At 39.7% G+C, this 21,383-nt stretch overlaps 1 long non-coding RNA gene across 1 annotated transcript; it reads right to left on the reverse strand.

Annotated features, from left to right (window-relative positions):
* Window positions 1-1,150: 1,150 nt before the first annotated feature.
* On the reverse strand, window positions 1,151-21,240 carry LOC107503360. Its single transcript, XR_001595215.2, has 3 exons — window positions 21,150-21,240; window positions 18,119-18,375; window positions 1,151-1,229 (listed from the first exon to the last, which is right to left on the reverse strand). It is a non-coding gene; the product is annotated as an uncharacterized LOC107503360 (long non-coding RNA).
* Window positions 21,241-21,383: the final 143 nt, after the last annotated feature.

Here is a 21,383-nt window from a genome sequence, read left to right on the forward strand (position 1 = left end):
ACCTGCAAAATCCCCTTAATCCCTCCTAAGGAATAGTTTTGTTCTCCACCCCTGCCCCAAACTAAATTTCAAGGCTACCTTTTCTTATCCGAAATATGAATCTGCAATGCTAAGGCCTCCTCTTCAATGTCTCTGCCCTTTACAGTACAAAACGAAAGGAAAAGCTTTGAAATTATTGGGTTTCCTTTAGCACGATCAAATTTTATAAAAGATATTTCCCCTTACAAATCTTTCTGAAAACAGAAGGAAAATAGTATGAAAATGTACTTTACCTCTGTCCAGAGTAAGTCTGTAAGAATGGTGAGTCTTCTCCAGTCACACACCCCACCCCAGCACACACACACATAATTTACCTAATGCTGCCCCTTACATGGATATACAGATGCTAAAAGCTCAGAAATCTAGGTTCATTTAGTATAGGGGCAAATAATTCCATATGCCTTAGTTGATACTGAAGAAATGTCTGTATTACGATCCAATATTAGAACAAATGTCCTCAAGTGTATATTCTTCCATGGTTTACAGGGAACTTTTACATAGAAAATAATCTTTAAGATCACGCAAATAATTTTTAGCAGAACTGAAATTAAAATCCAGTTCTCTTGATTCCTAATACAATCCTTTCCTCTGCCAAGCTGTACCTAATCCTATGTCACCAAGAAAAGATTAGATTAGTATCAGGGTACTAGAGAAAAGATAAAGTGAAAAGAAATATAAAAGATTTTAGAAAGAGTGCATTTCAAGGTTTAAGCTTTGAAGGATAAATGATTGTCTAGACTAGTCGCTACGACATGGTAGGTGCTCAGTAATAACTTGTTGAATGAATGAATGAATGAATGAAATGTGCATTGCCTCGGCTGCCTGAAATCACAGTCTAGTTATATCCAGAATGACCCAAGGGTTTGAGATGGCTAAAACAGTGTTATACAGGACGAAGGGAGGTGCGTTTCTATGTACATTACATGTACATACACCTTCAGAAACTCCTCCTCCCCGCCATTCTCTTCCTTGCCATCTAATTGCACACAAGCCACATCAGAAAGTGTAGCTTGTCAATAAAAAAGCAAACATGCGTAGGGACATAAAAACCATAGAGGGGAAGACACTGAGCTTCATAGAAGAATTTTCGCAACTTTATTACTTACCGAATAAAACACCTTTCATGTAATCTTCAGTAAAACCCGATCTTCTTAAAAGAGACACCAAGTCCAACGTCCTTCTTGCTGCGGCTGAGAGTGAATGAGGCATCACAGAACAGAGATAAGAGGGGGCAACATAAACCCTTAGACTTTGAATCACGAGAGGGAAGAACTTTGTTGAGCATGCAACGTATCAGAGAACAGACCCGGGCTCCAGGCTCAGGAGAGACTTCTCGGTGGCTGAGCAAACAGCAGTTTTATTTGGCAGAATTTGCTCCAGAGTAAGAGAAGAGAGACGGGATTTCAACAGAAAGAGTGAGGTTGTTCGTGTTCTAAACTCCAGACACAAATATTGCTGTCAAACTGAAGCCCACCAGAGAATTTAGATCACTAACCTGGGAATTTAGATCACTAAAATATAAGCGAATCTTTACCTAGCAAAACTGTCAGAATGTTAAGTCACCTGCAAGCACATGCGGGAGAGAAAAGGGGTCTCTGTTTGCAGCTCACCACGGCAACCCCTCGATGGATTCTTGCTCTATGTCCACGAGAGGCTTACGGAAGACTGGCATGTGCCGAAGTGTCCTCCGTGTCTGTAAGTCCCAACCCATGGCTGGGCCCAACAGCCTCCCTGTCAGGACAACTGTGGTCCTAGAAAAGCACAAACTGGTGGTTTGTTCTCTTTTCTTTTCAGCAATGTAATTAGTATGGCATGAACCAAATTATGGCGCTATTGAAATTTTAAAAATGAAAATCACCCGTAATGTCACCATTTTAATATAATGACTATTTTCATTGATTTCCTTCTTTTGTGGCCCTTATTATGGAGATACATGTTTTCTGTCTTTGTAAACCCAGCACACATACGATTGCAGGGAGCTGTTTTTCTCTTGCAAGATTGTAAAAAATGGTTTTCCATGTTACACAATTTTCATAATTGTTATTTTTCTGTTCAGAGACTGACAATCTTCCACTAAAGTATTAATCCTCATTGACTTAACCGCTTCCCTGCTGTGAAACACTTTGGTTCTTTCCAACTTTGTTCATTCATTCAGAAAGCCTGAGCGCTTTTTATGTGCCAGACGCCATTTGAAACACAAGGGACATAAAGGTAAACAGGAAAAAGTCTCTGCCGTCGAGAGGCTCAGGGCGAGACGCTTGGCGAAGAGGGGACCCACACACAACGCGATGACTTTAGACGTCCGAAGTTGGTCAAGTTCTGGGAGTCTCGATTAGTATTTCCCAAAATATTTAGGAAGGGACATGAGTATGTGTTGTAAAAGTGGGTTTGGTGTCAAGTAGGCTTAGGGAGAAATAGAAGGAAACAAAGCTATGCGGAGGGTTTCAGAAGTCTGTGTTCTGGGACAAGCAGTGGTCTCCGTGGGTTCCCAGGAGGGGATGCGGTCTGCAGCTTCTCCCACTTCTCTGTGACCCCAGCATCCTTTGCAAGACAATCAGTAGACTGAAGATCTACCAGCTGGACCCCGAGGAAAGCTGCCCTGGTACCTACTCCAGGTGGGCGTCTGAATGGACCGAACCAGCGGACACATCAGCCAGAGTCAGAGTCTGCCGGTTTCATCCACAGCATGATCACTGAAAAAAGGATGGCAGGTGCCATTCGGTGGCCTGAAGTCAAGTCACTGTCCATCATTACCCGTGTTAAGTTAGGACCCTCAGGCCTGGCTACTCAAGTGTGGTTGGAGGACCAGCAGCATCAGCAGCATCCGAGTTTTAGAAAAATGCAAGATGCCGGGCCCCACCTCAGACCCGGTGTGGCAGGACCTGCGTTTTCACAGGTTCCCTGGACGACTGACGCACACGCTGGCACACTAGGTCCGAGAAGCACTGCTCAAGGGCACACCGATGACGGATCAAGGCTTGTGCCCTTGGCAGTGGACCGGTGTAAAGTCATCTCTGATGACTCTTCTTCAGCATCTGTGTGAGGCTTAACCTCTTTTCTTCTGGAACACAGACAAGCAAAGCCGAGACCATGATGCTGAGATCTGCAGAAGGTGGCCTGGGGTTTTCTGTTAGTTTATGGTCATTATTCGCAAGCATCCTCTGAGGCTTCTAATTGAGGTCAAGGCTGCTACAGACTTTTTTTTTGGAAGCTAAGCAGAATGAGTCACAACCCCACCTCCTACTTGTTCTCAGTGGTGGCGACACACAGACATGTCACCCACCCACGCGGCCCTTAAGGAAGGACTTGCTGGCCCAGCTGTTAGAAGTGCAGTTAGCCATCGGCCCCGTCAAGGATCACCTCGTCTTCAGAGCCACCTCACCCAAGGTCACGCTCCCTTAAGGGTGGACGGCGTCCAATGACTGACTGAGGTGGGCCCGGCCGGTCCATCCCGGTGCGCGTCAGTGCGCACCACCTCTGATGGGTTATCTCTGACCCAGAGTTCTCCGCGGCATCATTTGCAGCTGGAGGGTCTGCATCCCTGCTCACTCCTCCCTCTGCCTAAGCCGCTTCCTCCCTCCCCCTCCCACAGGCGTCCATCCCAAGGGTCCTCCCTAATACCCTCTGAACACTAACTTCTTTCTTAGAGTTGCTTTCTTGAGATGCTGACCAGTGAGAAACCACAAAGGAAATGTGAGTTTGCCCGGCCCTTGGATGGAAATGGAACATAGAATCCACATGCGGGCCATCAAAAGGCCTAGTTCAAGCTTCACCTCAGCTGCAGAGGGGTGGTGTGATCTGGAACAACATCTTACTGTCTTTGTACCTCAAATGTTTGTAAGACAGAAATAATTCCTCCTCATCTATTTCTCAGTGTTGTCATCACGAGGATCCGATGAGAGGCTAAGTGTCTTGGGACGGCATACGACAGAGTGTGGGACATTAGGTCATTTATTATTATTCAATAGATGTTAAAGTTTTTTTTCTTTGCCTCAAGTTCATCCTTCTCAGCATTAAACCAGTCAGATCACTCTAGAAAAATTTTTCTCTGGGCTCTTCTCACATTAGGCTGCAACCAACCCTTTGAGGATCACAAAACGATGTCAAAAACAAAGAACTCTGAGCAAATGTCAAAGTAATCTGCAAAATTTATAACGAACATTCATAATAAAATAATTTGACTCCACACTCAGGCCCTAGGCTACGTGGAAATCTGCAGTCGTGGGTATAAATCTGCCACCAAGCAGCAATGCCACTGCCTCTGACCGCCATATCCTGTCCTAGTCCAGGTGACAAAGGCACCAGTGAGCCACATTCACCATCATTTCACCTATCTATCTACCTACCTACCTACCTACCTACCTACCTCTCATCTATCTGTCTGTCTATCTGTCTGTCTGTCTATCTATCTACCTATCTATCTATCATCTATCTCTCTTTTTTGGAAAAATAGTCCCAGGTTAGTGTAATTCACTTACCATTCAATTGCTATAAAAGAGAAATTAGAGGAGAGATGGGGGCTTTGGCCTCTCTACAAATCTTCAGAGATCTTTGAGTTCCTCATTTCAAGTCACTAAAAAACCCATTACGTAAAAATTAAAATCCTTTTGCTAAGGGCAGTGGGCTTTCTTTCAGTCCTTTTCCAGCACTAACAAGGACAAAACATGTCCCAGTCAAAAAATCCACTGCTGAAAGTGGGCTGGCTCCGTCAAAGCCAGCAAACAAGAGAGAACAAATTCTCCTCGTTTTCTCTAAAATATTAATAATTAATAGAGAAGGTGAAGGTCAATTTGATAGTACATAGAATAAAGCCTAAGCTAAACTGAAGGAAAAATGGAAATGCCATTTCTTCTTACCTTGTCTCTGTTTAGCTCTGTTTTCTCTTCCCTTTGGGGTCTACCAACCTTCATAAAGGTTTTCTCCATTTGTGGTCCCGTGGCCCCCCCAAATCCCTCATTTTAACTTGGTCATCCTTGACTCCATACCTTTATTTTGCCTCCATTCCCCAACCCAACGCATGTACCCCTCCCCCACTCAGCCCCAAGTTAATGGGTTCTCATGCCCTGTGGTCTGAGGGCTAACCGGCTGATCCACAGGCTCATTCGGTACTGCAGGAAGGGGGTGGGTGGGAGTGGGCTGCTCCCAAGTAACACATAACTCATGTATGTTAGTAACAACCCTGAGGACAAGCGGGCCACGGGACCATTTTTACCACGAGTGATTCTACCGGTAGAGATTTCAGACTTGACAGCTAGGGAGGGCCAGAGCTTGGCAGCTGGAGAAGTGGGGATCCTTGTGCCAGCGTGAGCGCCTCCACCCCAATCCCAGGAGGCTCCTCCCAGCCCTACTCCTTTGATGTAAAGGCCCTTCTACCTGCTAGCTTCCTTCCTTCAAAGTTCTGGGAACGTCGACACTATCTTGCCCAGAGCCTCTTTGATGTCCTTGGTTCCCTTCTGGCTAGTGGCAGAGTTGGCTTTAGAACACAGGATTTTCGTGTCTGTCAGCGCCATCTCCTCTGATCTGGCAGTTCCGAGAGATAAACCCGCCAACGTGAGAAAATTAAAGGCGTGGCACTTCGGGCATGAGAGCGGTTACATAGTGAAGTCCCAAGACCTCCCAACGGACAAGCAGCAGGAAAAGCGCTCAGAGTAGGGGGAGTGCTCACAGCATCTCGACTTGTACATTTTGAAACATCACAAAGCTTTTAAATGCTCTCTATTTGTGTAACAGAATCATTCTGCATTTCCTGCGGAAGAAGCTGTGTGACAAGAGGGATATGACCAAGGCATTTGAGAGGCTATCGTTGATGAAACTGAGCAGCAGACTCCTGTGAGACGCACAACTACCATTCAGATGAAATGGGAAAGGGCAGGAACCTCAATGCGGTTGACAGAAGTATTTTTTCCTCCTGTTAATATTGCAAGTAGCTGTGCTTCACGTGATTGATTTACAGCTGTGCATTTTTTTTTTTTTTTAAGTTTGTACCAACCTCTCCCTACTCCCTCTCCCCGCTGGCTCCTGGAAACGACTTTTCTACTCTGTTTCTATGAGCTTGACTTTTTTTTTTTTTTTGAAGGTTCCACTTATAAGCAACACAATGCAATGTTTATCCTTCTCTGTCTGGCATATTTCACTGAGAATGACACCCTCAAGGTCCATTCACGGTATACAGTTCCATTGTACACAGACACCACATCTTCTTGATCCTTTCATCCACTGATGGACACTCAGGTTGTTTCCATGTCTTCGTGATTGTGAATAACGCTGCAGCGAACGTGGGGGTGCAGATATCTCTTTGATACCCTGTTTTCACTTCCTTTGGATAAATACTGAGGAGTGGGATGGCTGGATCATATGGTAGTTCTATTTTTCATTTTTTGTAGAACCTCCATACTGTTTAACATCAAGGCCGAACCAGTTTACACCGACAGTGCACAAGGGTCCCTTTTCTCCACATCCTCGCCAACACTTGTCATTTCTTGTCTTTTTGATGACGACCATTCTAACAGGTGTGAGGTGATATCTCACTGTAGTTTTGATTTACGTTTCCCTGATTAGTGATGTTGAGCATCTTTTCACGTAACTATTAGCCACTTGTATGTCTTCTTTGGAAAAATGTCTATTCAGATCCTCTGCCCATTTTTTAATCAAATTGTTTGGAGTTTTTTGTTTGTTTGTTTTTGTTTTTGTTTGCTATTGAGTTGTACAAATTCCTTATATATTTTGGATACTAACCCCTTACCAGATATAAGATTTACAAATATTTTCTCCCATTCCATTAGCTGTCTTTTCATTTCGTTGATGCTTTACTTTGCTGTGCAGAACCTTTCTAGTTCGGTATAATCTCGCTTGTTTATTTTTGCTTTTGTCGCCTTTGTTTCTGGTGTCAAATCCAAAAAAATCATCGTCAAGATTAATGTTGAGGAGTTTCTTCCTTGTATTTTCTTCTAGCTCAAGTCTGTCAATTTTGGTCATTTTTGCTATAAAGAAACTTCACTCCTGAAGGACTTGTTCATTGAGTTATTGTGGTATAAAGAAACAGTATTAAAATGGAAGACTTAGAAAAACAAAAACAATAACAAGTTTTTACAAGATCAGAGTGCTATTTACTTTTGCTGAATAACAGATTGTCAAAAGTAATAATCATCAACTGCAAGACAGAAATAATTCAATTTTCATAATCCTGAGTAAAGATTCAATTTTTACAAAGTGGAGAATAAATTGTATGATTTTCAATTATCTGTTTTCCTCAGGATCTGAGTAATTTTTTTCCAATTAAGAAACAACATTTTCAAGGAAAATTCACCTGTGTCGAAGCACATAATGGATACTATAAAATAAAGCCAGATTGCTGATGTAGTCTCTCGTTCCTAATAACCAACTCAGAAAAGAAAAATTTAATTTCCTAGAATGTAAAGTAGGAATATTTCCATGTACTTATCCATTAATCAAATATCTTAAATCCAAACATATAATGTGCATATATATCTAGCATTATTTTTTTAAAAGATGAATTATATTATTTCTCTGATCCAACAACTATTACTGAATACTACAGAGATTTTTGTTATTGTGTTTATAGGCACAACTGTGATAGTTTCTGAAATATGGTTTAAAAATCGATATCTGAAAGTATTTTAAATGCATATTGGGCATTTCGTCCTAGAGGCATGCACATCTTACTTTCTAGAAAAAATTAAAGGCATACTCTGTCTAAATAAAAACCATATTTTCAATTCTGTCTGTATAATTCTATTATGCAAGAATGTTACTTAGATTTAACCAATTTAGAGGATGAACTAAATGACGAAAGAATATTAAACTCGAATAGCTTAGCCATATATTTTCTATAGCTAGAACTCTGTGTCTCAGTAATATATGACTACCAGAAATATTGACTAACAAAGAGATGAATAAAGTAGAAATTAACTGTAAATTTTGTTAGTTTTAATACCTCTGAAAAAATTTCGAAAAAAGCATTTATATTATTCATGAGTTCAATATTATCTCCCCTTAATCATGTAATACTTAATTCACTTTTTCCTAAGGTATATTTGGAAAAACCAAGAGGACTTAATATTACAGAGGTTACATCAATGAAGAGCAATCACTAAAAAATAAAGCAAAAAAATTATAGCAAATATAATAATTTTTTTGTTTGTTTTTAAAGTCCTTAAGAATTTTTGAATACTAAAGGAGCAAACGTGTGTGTGTGTGTGTGTGTGTGTGTGTGTGTGTGTGTGTGTAGTTTGCATTATACAAGATTTCCATAATTATTTTTAGGAAAATTAAGACACTTTTTTTGGAGAAAAATTTGCTATATAATTGTATGTTACTCCAAGATTTTAAAATTTATGCTGATATGTAAATACATTATAATGAAACTAATTAATATATTAATCTGGTTCATAACAAATCAGGCTATGTAGTTGATTCACCACTCATTACAGTTTCAACTTTAGTTTATAGTAAATTTAAAATTCGTTTTTCACTAAGGAAAGATATTTTGAGAAGTTCACTTCTATTTATAATAATTAATTGTTCAACACTTCCAAATTCATCACAATTACATATTTTATTGAGTCTTTGGCACTTCAAAATCTATAATTTGGGGATATTTTCAGCACTCGCCTGAAAATTATATATTTGCAATTTATTGTGGTTTTAGTGGGCATTTGTGATCTTAAATTGGAAGCTTTAGCTATAAAATACTTAGTCTTTTATTACAGAACTTGATAGGTATTGGTTTGAAAAGATAATTACATAAGTACATCACTTAGAAATACATAGTCTGGGGGGGAAGTAATGAAATGCACAAATATATCACAAAGGAATACATAAGGTTTCATAGCTGTAGACAAACCTGACGCCACTGCCAGACCATCCCTGGACCACTATGTAGCAAAGGAGGGCTGTGTGCATGGAAGAAGCTAATAACCATTCTGCTAGATGATGCTAAAAAAACCCGCTGAACTCACAGACCTAAATCCAAGCCCATGTGGGACTTCTCTCTCCCCTGTCTATTCAGATCCCTCAAGCTGCACTTTACCCTTCGGTCTTCGCCATGGCTCTTGCGTTTAGTTTGACCTGATTTCACTTCAGTACCTCGGTACCGTATGGTAGCACATGCTGTTGGACCTTTTCACACTGTGCACACATATAGAGGTGGTGTGGCCCTGATTTTCACCTCTCTGGGCCAAGGCTGCTGGCCAGTCTCTACAGGAGCCCGCTCAACTGCCTGGTCAACAAGTATCCATCTAATTTTATTGGCACAGCTCTCAGGTTTGATCTACCCATTTTTAACGTTCCTGAGAATTGATTCCTGTCAGCTCTTATAATTCAGTGAGTCCTGGCTCTGAATCATGCTGAGGGCTGGAGGCGCAGAGCACAAGGCTTCGGGAACCTACTTAGAGCTCAAAACACTGCATTTGCTGTTTAGAATATGGTGTAGGCACGGTTCTTCTAGCAGTCACATGTCTTTAAACCTGATGAAAGGAGCGAGGTGCTGGCTGGAATGAGAACTGAATCTGTAACACTAGCTAAGATGATTCAAACCTGCCAGACGACACTTCACCCTGACACCAAACGTGTCCTGGGACAGCGCTGCCTTTATTGCGTCCATTGCATTCCTCATTAATGTTGGAGCTCCTTTAGTTCTATTTCATCACTAGAACGACGTCCTTTGAAATAAGTAAAGAAGTTGGTATATTGACTAATCCAAGACGACAAGCCATAGTTTCATAAAGGCAAACATGTGTAAGAAAGTCTAGTCTTTAGCTTGTCTACAAGATTTCTATTTGCCCACCTACTTACATATGTTATTTCCAGTTCCACCACCCAATCGATTCCCATAGTCTCTATAGCTAGTCCTGTATTCTCACTGTACATACACTCATGGTTGTTCCACAGACGAAAATCCCATGAAAATCAAATAAAACAGTAATTGAAAAAAGAGCTCAGTCTATATCTTTTCAAAGCACCCTTCTCATCCTTACCTCTTATAAAAGGCAGAAACACTTATTCATTCACTTTTTCACATGCTAAAAGAGGGAATAAGATATGTCCTTTTTTACAAGGAGCTGAGAATTTATGAAAGTGGCTTAAACATTAACTCAGTAATCTCTTTCGGACTTCAAAGAAAACTGAAGACCCTTCCTGGGAAAATAAGCACATCTACATAACATTTTGAATATAAATGTTTAGGGAAATGATAATCACCTATAGCTGATCTATAAAACCCGTGTGATGAACTGAAAGTTTGTGCTCCCCCAACACTCGTGTTGAAGTCCTAAGTCCCAGTGTGATGGTATTTGGAGATGGGGCCTTTGGGAAGTGATTAGAGCTGGATTAGATCAAGAGAGCTGATCATGATGGGATTAGTGACATAAGAAAAAGGCGAAAGATTATCTCCTTCCATTCCCTACATGCACGTACCAAGGAAAGACCATGTGAGGACACGGTGAGAAGGTGGCCGTCTGCAAGCCAGGAAGGGAATCCTCACCAGGAACCAAATTGGCCAGCACCTTGATCTTGGACTCCCCAGCATCCAGAACTGTGAGAGATCATTTCTGTTATTTAAGCCTCAAGTGTCTGCAGAGGCAGTCTAGAGAAGTGGGAGAGGAATAATGCCAGAAAATATTATAAAGAAAATTATTAATTTGTGGCACCACGAGGAAATAATAAAAGAGGGAATTTTATGAAGTTAAAAAGTATCCTGAACTCTGTCTTCTTGAGCAATTCAGGAAAACTAATTTCACATAAAAATGAGCATCAGAGAAGTATTAGGGTCAAATGCCACATACGATTATTATAAGAAAAATAAAATAAGAATCAAACATCTGTATAGACATGAAAGTATAACAGATAGATTAGTCTCCAAAACAAACCAAACTGTAATGTACTATTATAAGCTGAATATACTAAAATAAGAATGCAAAGAACAATATGGATAAAAATTAGAGAAATTCAAAATAGGTGACAAAACTGAGGAAGGAATTAGAAATTTTTAAAAAGTAATTTCAGAAATAAAAACTAAGCTAAAAGATCCAAAACAAATAAGCATAACACAAAATTCCTAAAATTGCAAAATTTGGAAACTTGAGGGAAATGAAGAAAGAGATTTTTTAAAAAGGGATTTGAGAGCTAAATGTAAACACTGAAGAAGATAGGCAAAGAAGGATTAATATAAAGATAATAGGGAGGGAGGGACAAGATGAGTCAAAGTACAGGGAGGGGAACAAGAGAACAGAACAAACTCTAAAGACTATTGTTTAAGCGAACTTTCTAGAAGTTAGTTTTAAAAAGGAAAAAAAAGAAACTATATGTTGAAAGAGTACACTGAATACCTGAAACTATAGTCCTCGAATGACCAACATTGCGACTTATTCTGGTAAAATTACTAGACTTGAAGAAGAATTTTTTTTCTTTGGTCCTCTGGACAGAAAGAAGTAATGATGTAAAGGGGATAAAAATTAGATTACTGTCAAAAATTTCAAGAGCTCTGCTTTATGCCTGAAGAAAAGAACTCTGGAACCAACCCAAAGAGGTTTCTGTTGGTCAAAGATGACACAATTTGAGCTTTGATGATGGCAATTGCAACAAACTGAAATGTATTGTGTAAGAAAGAATTAACTAACCTTATCCAAGGAGAGATCAGGTCTGTGCCCTCCACTCCTGAAGCTGGTCTCTAGCCCCTTGGAATGTCCTGCCTGATTAAAGTATCTTTGCTCACCTGGGGGCCTTGGGCCACACACGTTAGTCTAATGACGTGGTTTATGGCTAGGACACTGGCTCAGGCAGTATCAGGTCTGCCCCCGGAGGGGCTGGAGATTAAGGACAGCTTTGTGGGAGGTCTGTGTGAGCAAGTCCCAACAAAAACTCCAGATGCCAAGACTTGGGTGAGCTTCCCCGAGAGGCAACGCCCGGGGCCTACTGCCGCATGCTGTTGCTGGGAGAAGTGCGTGCTGTCCAGGTCTGCACTGGGACAGGAAATCGGGAGGAGCTACACACGGAACTTGGCTACACTCTTTCCATGCACTTCTTAGGCTGAGTTTATTCTCATCCTTCTGAGGTAATACACCATAACTGTGAGTACAGCAGCTTTCAGTGAGTTCAATTTGAGTAAGGTTATTCTTCTAGCTACAGTTCACATTTCCTCTCTGTTTAAAAGTATAGCATGAGAGACTGAAGCAAATAGCTTACCAAAGTACATATATTTTATTAATTAGAATGTAACCTAAGGTGCTGTAATGTGGAGACTCAAAAATTCCTTGTAATGAATTATCAAACCTAAGGGTGGTCCTATGGACCCCCAGACTTGTAATTGATACCATAAATGAGGGCTATCTTGGAGACTCTCTAACTCTGGACATATTAAAAATGTATAATAAAAATTATAAACATGTTTATAATGGTACTAAAAAAAATTGGTCACCTTTGAAGGATGGTAGGAAAAACAATTACCTGGGAAACTAATAAATAAAGGGGAAAAGCAAGCATTTATTCTGCCTCAACGATAGGAACTGGGACCACTGGATAACCAAATAATAGATTAGGAGAAATCTATCTTTTGAAAAGTAACACAAGGAAAAAGTGAAGCAGAATTGGCTGATGTGGAATCTCACCATTTTGCGATCCTTAATGAATGAAGAGATTCAGGCGTTAAGTATGGATGATGCTCGAAACCATAAAAAAGAGAAACAATTAGATAATATACGCTTCCTGCTGAAAAAATTCTATCACCACCTTGCCAAAGGAATCAAATCTGGGTCTGATCAACTATCTGACTCCAGCTACCAATGTTAAGGAGAGGAGGACAGGGGAATTTGATAAACCACATGCGGAGTGCTGTGCAGTTAACACAGTCCAGACTGTGAGACAATCTTTAGCTCAAACAGTGTCCAGTTTTGCTACCAACTGTAACAAAAATAAAGGGATGTAAAAAGAACCTGCAGACCAACAGAGACTTATTAAATTATAAAATGGGCCAGACTAAATTATAGTGTCTAACATTTAGGCAATAAAACTATAAAGGAATGCAAGGTAGTAATTACTATAAAAGTTAGGCTGGTTGTTACTTCTGGCAGATGTGAGAGACAGTGCAACAGGCACATGGAGGAGCTTCCTGGGTGGCTGGAAATATTCTATTTCTTGATTTGCATGGCTGAGTGCAAGAGTTACAAGAGTATTCTTATGTAATTTATTTAGCTACCTGTTCGTTCTGTGGTTTTCTTTACTTCTGAAGTTGACTTTTGAATTCAAGTGCAAAGTTTACATGTACCTCTGCTAAATTATATTCAGCTCATTTCTGTAGATTCTTAAGAAATATGTGGATTATTATAATGTTACCCCAAATAATTGTTATTCCTCTTGGCTTAATGCTATCCACAAATTCAAAGGCAAATTATTTTCACCAAAACAGCTAATTTAAAATAGAAGTTGACAATCCAAATTCTGTCTCTTGATTGGAGTGGAGCCTGCACAAGTGTATACAATCAATAAAACGGATCAAACTGTGCACTTAAAATAAGTACATGCCTCTTTCACATTGTGGTTTTTTTTCCTTTCCTGCCAGCATGATGGCTGGGACTCACTGTGACATCCTCAACCACGCAAACGCCAACCTAGAGCTGAGAGAGCAACTTGCTAAGAGGGATCTGGTCCCTGCATGACCATTTTGAGGACAGTCCCCTGTGATTGACAACATTTACTTTCAACTTTCAGGTGACAAGAGAAACAAACTCCTTTCATTTTTAACAGTTTTTAAAAAATTTCAGGTAAATTGTTTTTCAAGTTTTATTGAGAAATATTTGGCATGCACTACTGAATGATTTTAAAGTATATAGCGTGATGGTTTGATTTATACATGTTGTGAAATGGTTACCACAATAGTTGCAGCTCACAGCCATCTATTCATATAGATACAATAAAAAGGAAAACAAAATTAAAAAAAAATTCTCCTTGTGATGAGAGCTCTTAGGATTTCCTCTCTTAACAACTTTCCTGTATATTACATGGCAGTTAGCTATAGTCATCATATTGTACATTTCATCCCTTGTACCTATTTATCTTATAACTAGAAGTCTATACCTTCCTCTAATTCCCTCTCCCCTACCTTCCACCAATGATAACCACAAATCTGATCTCCTTTTCTATGAGTTTGTTTACTTGTTAGTTTAGATCATACATATAAGTGAGATCATACAGTATTTATCTTTCGTTGTCTGACTCATTTAACTTAGCATAATGCTTAAATGTCCATCCAGGTTGTTGCAAATGGTAGAATGATAGTTCTATTTTCCATTTTCTGACTCTCCTCCATACTGTTTTCCATAGCGGCTGTAGCAACTTACAACCCCACCAACAGTGTGCAAGCGTTCCCTCTCCTCCACATCACGCCAGTAATTGCTACCTTGCTTTTTGGACAATAGCCATTCTATCAGGTGTGAGGTGATATCTCATTGTGGTTTTGATTTGCATTCCCCCGATGACTAGTGATGTTAACCATCTTTTCATATATCTATTTGTCTTTTGTATATCTTTCCTGGAGAAATGTCTGTTAAGGTCTTTTCTCATTTTTTTAGTTGGGTTATTATTATTATTATTATTATTATTATTATTATTATTATTATTTGCTATAGAGTTGTATGAGTTCTTTATGTATTTTGGATCTAACCCCTTATCTGATCTATGGTTTATAAATATTTTTCCCCATTCCATAGGTTGTTTTTCATTTTGTTGATAGTTTCTTTTAGTTTGACATAGTCCCACTTGCTTATTTTTTATTTTGTTGCTGTGCTTTAGGTGTCATATCCAAAAAATTATCACTAAAACCCATGTCAAGGAGTTTTATTCCTATGTTTTCCTCTAGGAGTTTCACGATTTCAGGTTGTACATTCATTTTGAGTTAATGTTTGTGATTGGTATGGATATGGGTCCAGTTTCATTCTTTTACATAGAAATGTCTAATTATCTATCTCGGCACCATTTTGAAAAACTATCTTTTCTCCATCGAGCATTCTTGGCTCCCTTGTCAAATATTAGTTGACCACATGTGCTGGGGTTTATTTCTAGGCTCTTGATTTTGTACCATAGGTCTATTTGTTTTTATGCCAGTACCATACTGTTTTGATGACTGTAGCTTTATAATATAGATTGATATCAAGAAGTGTGAGGCCTCCTACTTAGTTCTTCTTCGTCGGGATTTCTTTGGCTATTCAGGGTCTTTTGTGGTTCCATATAAATTTTAAGAGTGCTTTTTTCTACTTCTATAAAAAATGCCATTGGATCCTTGATAGTAATTACAATGAATCTAAAAATGACTTTTGATAGTATTGACATATTAACAATATTAATTCTTCCAATCCATAAACATAGGATTCCTTTCCATTTATTTGTGTCTTTTTTGATTTCTTTCATCAATGTCTTATAGTTTTCAGAGTAAAGATCTTTCACCATCTTAGCTAAATTTATTCCTAAGCATTTTCATTGTTTTTGATGCTATTGTAAGTGGGATTGGTTTCTTTATTACTTTTTTGGAAAATTCAGTTAGTGTATAGAAATTTTACTGATTTTTGTGTTAATTTTGTACCAACTTTTCTGAATTCATTGATTAGATCGAAGAGGTTTTTTGGTTGAATCTTTAGGAAGTTCTACATATAAAATCACATCATCTACATCTAGAGATAATTTTACTTTTTCCTTTCTAATTCTGATTCTATCATCTTTCATCTATCATCCATCTATCTATCTATCTATCTATCTATCTATCTATCTATCTATCTATCATCTATCATTTTTGCCTGATTGCTCTAGCTAGGATTTCTAGTACTATGTTAAATAGGAGCGGTGATAGTGGCCCCCACTCTGTCTTATTTCTGATCTTAGAGGAAAAGCTTTTAACCTTTCACTATTGAGCTTAGTATTAGCCATTGACTTGTCATATATAGTGTTTATTATGTGAAGATATATTCCTTCCTTGCCTATTAAAAGAGGTTTTATCGTGAATGGGTATTTAATTTTATCAAATGCTTTTTCAGCATTTATTGAGATGATTATATGATTCTTCTTTCATCCTATTGATGTGATTTATCACATTGATTGATTTGCAAATGTAGAACCATTCTCACATCCCAGAGACAAATTCCACTTGATTGTGGTGAATGATCCTTTTAATATGCTGATGAATTTAATTTGCTAGTATTTTATAGAGATTTTGCATCTACATTCATCAGAGTTATTGACCTGTATGTAGTTTTTTTTTCTACTAGTGTCCTTTTCTAGTTTTGCCATCAGGATAAAGCTGGCCTTATAAAATGAGTTTAGGAATGTTCCTTCCTCTGAGTTTTGGAAATAATTTGAGAAAGATTGGTGTTAATTCTTCTTTAAATGTTTGGTAAAATTCATCAGTGTAGCCATCTGATCCTGAGCTTTTCTTCTTTGGGAGAATTTTATTACTGTTTCAATCTCCTTACTAGTAATTGGTCCATTCAGATTTTTAATTTCTTCCTGATTCAGTCTCGGTAAGTTGTATATTTCTAAGACCTTTTTCATTTCTTCTATGTTGACCAGTTTGTTGAGATATAGTTCTTCACAGTAGCCTCTTATGATCCTTGAATTTCTGTGGTATCAGAACCGTTCCCTTTTCCTAATTTTGTTCATTTGGGTCCTTTCTCTTTGTTCCTTGATTTGTCTAGATTTTGTCAATTATGTTTATCTTATCAAAAAGCCAGCCCTTAATTTTCTATTATTTTTTTGTTCTCTATTTCTGACCCGTCGGTGTAACCTGAGGGAACTCAGAAAGTTAATCTGACATGACTTATTATTCAATAAATCTCTACTGGATTCTGGTGATCATTATTTTTAATTAGGTGCTTATAGCCAGATTCTTAATAAACTGGTCTAGACCCTCACTCACAATCTTCATCAGTAATTCTGCAGAAACTACCTCTTTCTGTTTAGGAAAACTGGATTTAAATTTTATCCCTTTCTGTCTTTCTGTATCACCCTCGCCCCTTGGGATTCTTCAAAGATTAATACCTGGTACTTTCCTCTTCAGCCACTCCCAGTGCCATGAAATACAATTCTTACAGGTCAGAGACAGAAAAAGAAAAAAGTAAAGGAAAAAAAAAATAAAATCATTTCAATTAGTCTAGTAGTTAAGCAAAAGGAGAGGTAAAAAAAAAAAAAATAAAAAGAATAATTGAAATTTATTTTTGAGAGCTGTTTAGTTAGGTCAGGAAAATGCTTCAAGTCATTTATGGAAAAAAGAGAAATTATTTCAGTGTCATTCTCTTTTACATACATGCATCCACTGGGTTTAGTTTTATTTTACTGTATTATCATTTGAAAGTAACTAGAATTGCAAACATCAGCTTCTCTGAATAATTATGATGTCTTCCAATAGAAAAGGGAGGACTATATTCTTAGTCTAAAAGTTGAACATCTTTCCAGTTAAATGTCAAAACAGTATCTTACTTTCAGATAACTATTCTTCTTTATTCTATTGAAGAACCCTTTTAGTGGTTTATTCTAATTATATATCATGCTTGACTTTCCTTTCATATAATATGAAAATTTTTATTTTCTTATTCTCTATGGTAACAGCTAACTTACTTCAAGCCTGTTTCTTTTCTCACTTAAATACGTATCTATTTTCCTGGAGGTAGAGGTGGGGAACGTACAAATATACAAAGGCAGATAAAGGATAAGCAGTTTAGATGAACAGGGCTGTGTATTCCCTCCACACTTCATCCATATCAAGGCAGCTTGTTTTTTCACACCTGGGACTTTCCAGGGGCTGTTTACTCAACATGTAAAGCTCCTTCTTCCCTTCTCATACTCAGACTATTGTTCTTTACTCATGGCTCACTGTCAACTCAAAGCCCACCTCCTTCATGATGCCTTCCCTGATCACCCAGACAAAATCAAGTGTTCACATCAACTAAGGAATAGTCCCCACTATTAATTTTTTTAGAGTAGGCAACTATAGCATTATTTAAAAAAAATTTTTTTTTTAAGCCTTCAGAATTTTCACATTGACACTACTAACAAAATTATACTTTTTCATCAGGTTACTTACTTTTGTGGTCACCGTCTGCTGGTATCTTTCCAGAAATTTTGCCATAAGGTAAGTGGATTTTCCTAGAACAGCAAGGAATCTCACGATTGGTTGATTAAAAACCCCAGGATCTGGCAGACAGCTCAGCAGGGAAGCATTTTGGTTCCTCCTCTCATCCTATCTTTGGCTGGCTTTTCACCTACAGCAGCGGGTCCCTTAAATTCCCTAAGGGGCAGTAGCTCCCAGTAGATCACATCCCAATAACTCTGCTGTGTGACCTGGAAGAGAGGAAGGCTGCTTGAGAAGGCTGCCAAGTCCTGGGTGTGGGACAGAGTTGACAGCTGACAGCCAGCTGAGCCCACCTAACAACACACTTGTCACTCCCCAAGGACTGATTCCCACACACCCTCATGTGTGGCCCAATTAGGTCAGCCCTTTCACTCAAATTATTTTTTTCTATGTTTAGAAAACGGTCACATTCATCTGCCATTGCTTTTATCAGTAAAGGATATTTATTTAAGGGTCTATCTGCTGGTGCTGGTGATATTTGATAACATTCACAAAATAGCTTGTTTATTTTCGTTATCTCATTTCTTCTAACACATAATGACTCCTTGGGGAAGGACAACACCTGCTCCTGCAAGAGGAACAGCTACAGCCTCCTCCGTGGTTTTATCTCAGCTTTAGACTCCAGGGAGATTAGCACTCCCTTATCTTTTTAGGGTCCCCAGATTTCTGCATGGCAATTTATGAAAAGGAGAATTGTAATGTTGAGGTGTTAATTAAATTCCAGAATCCTATGAACGATAAAAATGAGCCTAAAAGGAGAAACTGAAAAGGTAAAGAAAGAAACAAGGAAGGTTTAGGAAAGATTTCAAAGACCTTTAAAACTACTAGTAAGTTATCTCTTCAGGGATCAAAAATTCTATAATAAATATTAAAATGTTTGTGCTTTCAAGTGCTTATTTACTGTTAAAATATTAACATTGTGCTTTCCTAGACTGGGACTAACTTGTAAATTTCAGGCATTTAAATTTAGAGTTCAATTCACAGCTTATTAAAGTGTGGAATGTAATTTCCTAATGTTCTTGCAACTGGGTTCCAGAGCTCTAAAGCACGCATGCTATGTGGGCCAATAAATATCCAAACCTCACAATGTATGTCAGCACTATAAACAATTAGTATATATAAAAAAAAAAGATTCCCTTTTTGATGATACAATGATATTAAACATTTAACAAACAATCATTGAGGGCCTACTAGGTCCCTGGCTCTGAGGATGGAAAGAGTGTGGAGAAAGGGCTCCCGAGAGGATGGATAGGGGGATGTAGTGTGGGGAGGGGAAGTAAGGAAATTAACAAAGCACAGGACCTGCTTTCCAAAGGGGTTCACAGTCCTATGAGCAATGGGAAGAAAGGTGGAGGAATAGGTCAGTGCTGTTGGTATGGTGACAATTGTATACTGACAGCACGAATAGGTAGCGTCCAGCTTTCAAATGGCAGAGCCACTTTCTTTTTTTACTATAAAGCCCAGAATCCAGGATTTTCTTGCACAGATCCAACTGAGATGCTAAGGAGATCAGTAGTTCTGGGTTTTTTGTTTTTTTTTTTCCCTCCTTGGGCCTATAATATTCCTACTTCCCAATCCAAAAGATCAGCTCCAAGTGTAAAGAACAGGTTTCATTTGCTGCTGCTTAGAAAGCTTTATTAGCTGCAGAGTTCTTTGCACATTTAAGGAAGCTTCACGACTCAAAAGGTTGATAATGTCAAGAATGTGGGACCCACAGCCAAGAAGTGGAGGACCCAGCTCTATCACTTAGAAGGCATAAGGCCTTGAAGGCATTTCCTCACCTCCCCAGCTTCCAAGGAGAGAAGGCAGGAGAGCACTTTGTGTACTAGAAAGGTAGAAACGAAGTGATTCGATTGTGCTCTTACAAGATGATGAAACTGGGTTTGGATTAAAACCATTCACCAAAATAACACACTATACAAGGGTTGGGAAAGACCTAGAGCAATTTAAATTTGCAGTTCACCATTTGGCTGCCCTAATCCATGGGGATATTTTGTCCTATGAGCAAGGGTCCAACTTCACCTCATGTCACTGGGCCACATCGGCCCTAGTCAAAATAGAACAAACTTTGTACTCCAGCCCCTCAAGACTTGCCAACCTTGGTCCTTAGGCCTTGTACCTTAACCCTGGCACTTTGCTTACCATCCTGGAGTCACAGGTGCCTCCACATTGTAATGACCTCACCCTCAATAGGCTGGCAACTCCTTCACAACACAGACTAGGCATTATTAATTTTTGTAGCCTTGCCAGAGTGGACATGGTTTACTGAATGAATGAATGAATGATTGGATGTATGCACACACATTTTCTGCCCACAAAGAACAGAACGGGTGACATGCTCCAATCATGTGCTTCTATGGGTTTCCCTCAGAGCACTGTCTCTCTCAATATATTTCTGGAAGAGCTTTCTTGAGGTACAATCCACATATTAAAAAGTTCACTCAGTTCTGTGGCTTTTAGTATATTCAGAGTTGTGCACCCATGGCCACTGTCAAATTCTGGATCATTCTCAGTCAACGCCAAAAGAAACTCCTGCACGCTAGCTGCCCCTCCTCGCCTCCCCCCACTCCCTAGCAACCACTAACCTACTTCCCGTCTCCATGGCGTTTTAATTTATCCCGTCACACGCACACAGAGCATCATCAACTACCACTCGTCTCTCCCACGACTGAAAGAAATGAGATCTGGGGCGGTTTTGAGTCCGTACAGAAGCGTGAAATCGACCTTCCTGCTCTGTGACCTTGGACACGTCGCCGGGCCGGATTTAGTTTCTTGGCAAGATGAAGTTTAGGCGGCGCGTGAGGGCACCTTGCGGTTGGAACACCGACCAGCGCACGCACGCGCGCGCACACTCACTCACACGCACACACTCACACTCACACTCACACACGCCAAGCCCGGGGGCCGCGGCTCCAACGCGCTGCCCGCGCCCCCTTCCCTGGGCTCCCTTAAAAAACGCGTCTGTGTTGTTAAGAGTCCGCACCAGAGCTGCGGCAGCCGCCGTCCTTCCCCAGAGGAACCATCTCTCTGTTTCTCCTCTTTCCGGCTGCCCGCTCGTTTCTGGGCCGGCCCAGGACTGGGACCCCGCCGCCCGCGGGGCCGAGGCCGCGCGCCGCGCCCTGAGGAAGCCTCGCCCGGCGCGCGAGCCTCCCTGGCGGCGCCCTGGGCGCGCGGGCGCGGCGCGGGGGCGGGGCCAGCGGCTCCGGCAGCCAATCCT

Source organism: Rousettus aegyptiacus, unplaced genomic scaffold (genome assembly GCF_014176215.1).
Source record: "Rousettus aegyptiacus isolate mRouAeg1 unplaced genomic scaffold, mRouAeg1.p scaffold_m13_p_11, whole genome shotgun sequence".
Taxonomy (NCBI): domain Eukaryota; kingdom Metazoa; phylum Chordata; class Mammalia; order Chiroptera; family Pteropodidae; genus Rousettus; species Rousettus aegyptiacus.